This window comes from Amblyraja radiata, chromosome 14, assembly GCF_010909765.2.
Source record: "Amblyraja radiata isolate CabotCenter1 chromosome 14, sAmbRad1.1.pri, whole genome shotgun sequence".
NCBI classification, from domain to species: Eukaryota; Metazoa; Chordata; class Chondrichthyes; order Rajiformes; family Rajidae; genus Amblyraja; species Amblyraja radiata.
The window spans coordinates 29,390,538-29,397,369 of NC_045969.1; positions in this window are offsets into that span (position 1 = coordinate 29,390,538).

Here is a 6,832-nt window from a genome sequence, read left to right on the forward strand (position 1 = left end):
TTGTACAACAGAATTTTTCATATGATGATCATAACTATTCAAAATTGTTTCTGTCTATGTCTCATTAACAAAAATGAAATAATCTAAGCAAGGAGAGTGGCCATTTTGCTGATCTTAATTCTTTTGGAGCTACCCAATAAGCGAGTTCGGTATTCCGACTGCGCATGCCCAGGTCATAGGTCACTAGCTATAAACAGTCTCGGCAACGGTGGTGCTGCATTGCGTGCAGGCTTGCGTTTCGTCCGTGGTCGGGGTCGGGCCCGGCTCTTCGTCGCTGCAAGTGCTGCTGAGTTGCTGCTGGGACGTCCTTGTCCCCGTCCCCTCCCTGGTGTCCCGTCCCTGTCCGGGGTAGCCCTGGGCTGGCGGGGTGGTCCTTGCCTGGCGGGGCGGCCCTGGCCTTGCAGCCAGTGCTGCAGCAGCTGGCTCCAGCTCGGCTCTGCCTGTCCCGCCGGGTTGGCCGGCAGCCCTCCACCTCCACCCCCCTCCCCTCAGTCCGACAGCAAGATCCTGGGTAGTGCCGACCCTGCTCGAAGACGGGCGACTCAGAGCCGCTGCTGCTGGAGTCGTCCTGGTCGGAGAGAGGGACTGCGGACGGGCTCATGTTGACCATGTGCAGTCCGGGCGCCCGCTGGAGCTGCTGGTGATGGCGGTGCTGGCCGCAGCAGCAACCTCCTTCCCCTCCCTTGCCCAGCCCAGAGTCCAGGCCAGCTCCAACTCCAGCTCAGGGCTGAAGGCTGCCCACAGCGCGGCCCAGTCGAGCGCCGGGCCGGAGGAGGCCGAGCCCAGGCTGGCGTAGGCGAGGCCGGGTTCCTCGCTCCTCCTCGGAGTTGTGCATGAAGTGGCAGCGGGTTCCGTAGGGGCAGAAGCCGGTGGTGTGCTTGTACTTGGGGTGTCTTGTACTTGGGGGGGCGCAGCTTGGCCAGCTTGTCGCCGTTGCGGCCCATCGGGGAGCGGGTTCCTCTAGAGTTGGAGCGGGGTTGGGTTGGAGTTGGCGCTGGCTATGGACCTGTGGGTTCTCCGCGCTGACTGTGGGCTTGGGGCAGCTGGTGTCGTTGGTCCGGGGCTGTCGGTTGGCCCGTCGGGAGAGGCGGAGGTGAGCTGGGGTTGGCGCTTCTCCGCGCTGGCTGTGGGCCTCTGGACCGCTGCTCCGGCCGGTGTCCCATCGGTCCGGACGTCTCCGGCCGCCCCCGGGCGTGGATGGGACACTCGAGTGGGGGAACGGGGACGGTCCAGTGGCGGTTCGGTAGCGCTTGCGGTGCCGGGGTCCCGGGTTCAATCCTGGCTGCGGATGAGGTGCGGGTCTGTGTACATGCAGCTGCCGAGAATGTCTTCGCTGGTCCAGTCTCCCACTCGCATCTGTCCCCTGACAAATACAAACTTGAAAAAAGATTAAAAATCGGACCCTAACTGTATCTCGTATCTACAGTGCTTTGTTCGATTTTTATTTATAGCGTTTAACCTTTGACAAATCCCATGATTCCTTGCGTTTTTCGGAATACCGAACTCGCTTACTACAGTCTCAGAAACAATTATAGTCTCACCTCTGAGGCAGAAAGATATGGGTTCAAATCTCATAATCATAGTGTTCTAATCTCTCTGTGGAGAATCCATCTTTAAATCGCCACAGGATGTATAATTTGTTCCATTCCCAAAGATTGTACCTGTCACGGACACCCGTTCACTATTGGAGATTAAAAAGAGATCATGGGGAAACACTCCTCATTCAAAAGGAGATTGATCGTGATCAGTCATCCCAACCCCAGGATATAGCTTCAGGAATTAGTGATGGAAGTGTCTTAGACCCAACTGTCTTCAGTCAATACCTTCCATAATGTGGCTCTATTCACTGATGATTGCACAAAAGTTCAATTCCATTACCAGCTCCTTAACAACAGATAGTCCATGACTCCATATTACATCCACAAATGCTGATAACATTCATCAAGTTCAAGTTCAAGTGAGTTTATTGTCATGTGTCCCTGTATAGGACAACAAAATTCTTGCTTTGCTTAAGCACACAGAAAATAGTTACTACAAAACAGATAAATGTGTCCATATACCATGATATAAATATATACACACATGTATAAATAAACTGGTAAAGTGCAAATAACAGAAAGTGGTTGTTAATAATCAGAGTTTTGTCCGAGCCAGGTTTAATAGCCTGATGGCTGAGGGGAAGTAGCTATTCCTGAACCTGGTTGTTGCAGTCTTCAGGCTCCTGTACCTTCTACCTGAAGGTAGCAGGGAGATGAGTGTGTGGCCAGGATGGTGTGGGTCTTTGATGATACTGCCAGCCTTTTTGAGGCAGCGACTGCGATAGATCCCCTCGATGGAAGGAAGGTCAGAGCCGATGATGGACTGGGCAGTGTTTACTACTTTTTGTAGTCTTTTCCTCTCCAGGGCGCTCAAATTGCCGAACCAAGCCACAATGCAACCGGTCAGCATGCTCTCGACTGTGCACCTGTAGAAGTTAGAGAGAGTCTTCCTTGACAATCCGACTCTCCGTAATCTTCTCAGGAAGTAGAGGCGCTGATGAGCTTTTTTGATAATTGCGTTAGTGTTCTCGGACCAGGAAAGATCTTCAGAGATGTGCACGCCCAGGAATTTGAAGTTCTTGACCCTTTCAACCATCGACCCGTTGATATAAATGGGGCTGTGGGTCCCCCTCCTACTCCTTCCAAAGTCCACAATCAGTTCCTTGGTTTTGCTGGTGTTGAGGGCCAGGTTATTGCGCTGGCACCATATGGACAGTTGCTCGATCTCTCTTCTGTACTCTGACTCATCCCCATCAGTGATACGCCCCACAATAGTGGTGTCGTCAGCGAACTTGATGATGGAGTTCGCTACTGTGGTTCGCTACGCAGTCATGGGTATAGAGTGAGTACAGCAGGGGGCTGAGCACGCAGCCTTGAGGTGCTCCCGTGCTGATTGTTATCGAGGCTGACACATTTCCATCAATATGAACAGACTGTGGTCTGTGGACGAGGAAGTCGAGGATCCAGTTGCAGAGGGATGCGCAGAGACCCAGTTCTGCGAGTTTGGTAACCAGTTTGGAGGGGATGATTGTGTTAAATGCCGAGCTGTAATCAATGAATAACAGCCTGACATATGAGTTTTTGTTGTCCAAGTGGTCCAGTGCGGTGTGGAGGGCCAGTGAGATCGCATCCACCGTTGATCTGTTGTGGCGGTACGCGAACTGCAGTGGGTTCAGGTTTTTGTTGAGGTAGGAGTTGATTTGCTCCATGATCAACCTCTCAAAGCACTTCATCACCACCGGCGTTAGTGCCACTGGTCGATAGTCATTGAGGCACATCACCTTACTCTTCTTGGGCACCGGTATAATTGATGCCCTTTTAAAGCAGGTGGGGACCTCAGACCTCAGAAGTGAGAGGTTGAAAATGTCCGTAAAAACTCCCGCCAGTTGGTCCACACAGGTTTTTAGAACACGACCGGGTATACCATCAGGTCCAGGTGCTTTTTGGGGGTTCACCCCTCTGAAGGATTTCCTGACATCGGCCTCTGTGACTGGGACTGAAATACCATCACAGCGAATGGGGGATCGGGAAGGCACATCAGTATTCTCCCTGTCAAAGCGTGCGTAAAACGCATTGAGCTCGTCAGGGAGTGATGTTACACTGGCATTCGAGCTGCCTCCTGGTTTTGCCTTGTAGGAGGTGATTGCATTCAGACCCTGCCACAGCTGCCGAACATCTGTCTCGTCCTCCAGTTTGGAGCAGAAGTCATGCCATTAAGATAGGCAAAAAAAAGCTAACAAGAGAGAATCAAATCACCTATCTTGATATTCAATGGCATGACTATTATCAGTTTATCTAGAACTAACACCCATAGGAGGTGGTAGAGGCAGACAACTACAACGTTAAAAAGCCACTTGGACAGGTAGAAAAGGAGTATAATCATATGGTATACAAGTATAATTCAGGCAAATTGGGTTAACACAGATAGGCTCACGGTGGACATGGACGAGATGGGCTGAACAAGTTCTGTGCTAGACAATTCCACGATATTGTCTTCATGGGGCAGATAACCATATAATGGAAAACAGGTATTTATTTTCAAACCAGGGCATCAGAGATGTCCTCATTCTTTAGGGAACGGGGGTTCTCCTCTTCTACTATAGATGAGGCTGTCACCAGCATCTCTTCTATACCCCGTAACTCTGCTCTCACTCCCCATCCCCACACTCGTAACAAGGGCAGAGTCCCCCTTGTCGTCACCTACCAGCCGTCACATACAACAAATAATCCTCCGACATTTTCGCTACCTCCAACGGGATCCCACCACTAGGCACATCTTCCCATCTCCCCCCCTTTCGGCTTTCCGTAGAGACCGCTCCCTCCGTAACTCCCTGGTCAATTTGTCCCTTCCGACCCTTCCTATAGGATCTTTGGCTGCTGCTGTGCGGGGCCCGTCATTCGCTCCGACCTTTCGTCCCCCCACACCCCGTATACGTCGTCCCCGCCGACACGAAACGTCACGTTCCTTTTCTCCAGAGATGCTGCCTGACCCACTGAGTCACTCCAGTTTTTTGTGTCTTATCTTCTCGTGTATAAACCAGTATCTGCAGTGCCAAGCCGGGCAAAATGACTCGGCATTTAGGTTGCCCGGCGGCACTTTGAGTGGTCATTGGCACCAGGGCAACCGCTAATTTCGAGCCTTGTCAACTATTGCTCAGTTGTTTATATCTTCACTTGCTGTACTTTGGCCAAAAGGTATAAAACATGAGAATGTTCTTTGGTTTGTGACAAAGTTTTATTCACCAAAATGTTGCATTTGACATGCTTAGCTCAAGGACTTCATAGAATTGCCAAGCACATACGTAGCTTGTTTAACTAAACGAAATTTTTTTTACTGTCCTTCAAACTGTCTCCGTCCAACCGGATTCATAGAGTCACAGAGTGACACAGTGTGGAAACAGGCTCTTAAGTTCAACTTTCCCACACCGGCCGACATATCCCAGCTACACTAGTCCCACCTGCCTGCGTCCATGTACCTGTCTAACTGCTTATTAAATGTTGCGATAGTCCCAGCCTCAACTACCTCCTCTGACAGCTTGTTCCATCCACCCACCACCCTTTGTGTCAACAAGTTACCCCTCATATTCCTATTAAATCTTTTCCCCTTCACCTTAAACCTATGTCTTCTTGTCCTCGATTCACCTTCTTCTTCTTCTTCTTCTTCTACTTCTGGGCCTCACTCTGACAATGGAGGAGGCCTAGGACAGAAAGGTCAGCGTGGGATTGGGACAGGGAGTTAAAGTGTTTAGCAACCGGGAGATCAGATAGGTTTAGGTGGAGGTAACTGACACATGTCAGTTACATACGTAACTGACACATGTCAGTTGCCTAGTTTCCAATGTCAAGAAAATCTTGCTCAAAGCACCGTCACGTGTGCAGTTGTTCAAGGAAATGGCACCCGAGATTCTGCTACGTCCTCAACCCGTTTTGACTAGGTGGGGTACATGGCTTTCTGCTGTACTCTACTATACTGCAAATTTTGAAAAGATAAAATAAATCCTCAACTGTTTTGAAGAAGAAGAATCTGATGCAGTCAGGATCGTCAGTGAAATCCTGCAAAAAAAGTCCCTCCACCGCGATCTAAGTAAAGTATCCTTTATTGTCATTCACACTTTTCAGTCTGAACGAAATTTCGTACCTTGTAGTCATAACATAGAATAAAATAACAAAACACACAATAAACACAGATTTAACATCCACCACAGTGAGTCCACCAGGTCCTCCTCACTGTGATGGAAGGCAAAAGTCTTAAGTCCTTGTTTCTTCCCTCCTTGTTCTCCCTCTGCGTTGAGGTGATCCAGGCTTCCGATGTTACGGCCCCACTGGGTGATGGTAAGTCCAACGGCCGAATCCGAGCTCCGCGAACAGGCTGGTTCAAACTCTGCGGCCTGGGGCAGTCGAAGCTGCCACCCTCCAGTCCAGCGGACGAAGCTGTTGCGGGAGCTCCGGAAAACAGGTCACCAACCCGGGACCTGCAAGTTCCCGATGATGTCGTCCACTGGGCCAGCGGCCGAGCCTCCGAAGTCGGGTCGGAAGTCGGGTCGCCGCCACAGCCCCGAAGTCGGCCAGCCTTGCGTCGGAAAGTCCTGGCTCTGCCTCCGGACCCTCGAGGTCAGTCCCAGTTGGAGGCTGCCAGCTCCGCCATTAGGCCTCAGCGCAGACGGTGATGGGGACGGGGGATACGACAAGAAAAGGTTGCATCCCCCCCGAAGGAAGAGAAAAAAAACATATTTCTCCCCCCCCCCCCCCACACATACACAACCTAAATAAACTAAAATTAACTAAAACAGGACAAAAATAAAAGAAAAGGCAAATGGACTGCAGGCGAGTCGCAGCTGCAGGGCAGCGCCGCCACTTCCGGAACCTAGTGTTCATTGCTTCCAATTTTGCAAACTTCCCACAAGCTATCACTTCCCTTGAGAAATGTGGCAAAACATTAGTGAATAACTTTCAGGTTTTCAATAAAGTAACTGATGATATTTGTAAAGTTCCTGCAGATGTAGGTAAAGACATACAAGGAAAATGTGAGGGAGTGATTTTAGCCAACAAATACCTTGAAGAAATAGAAAACATAGCCAACGTTCTCAAAAGTAGTTGTAATGCACAAGGTAGAGTCTGTAGCTTGTTACGGATATGCACCAGTGACCTCAGGTAAGGTAGAAAGAGGTTTTTCACAACTGGAGCATATTCTGTCTGACAGACGGCATAGTTTAACGTCAGTCTGCGGACCAGTCTCAGCGGACCAGTCTGAAGAAGGGTTTCGGCCCGAAACTTTGTCTATTTCCTTCGTTCCA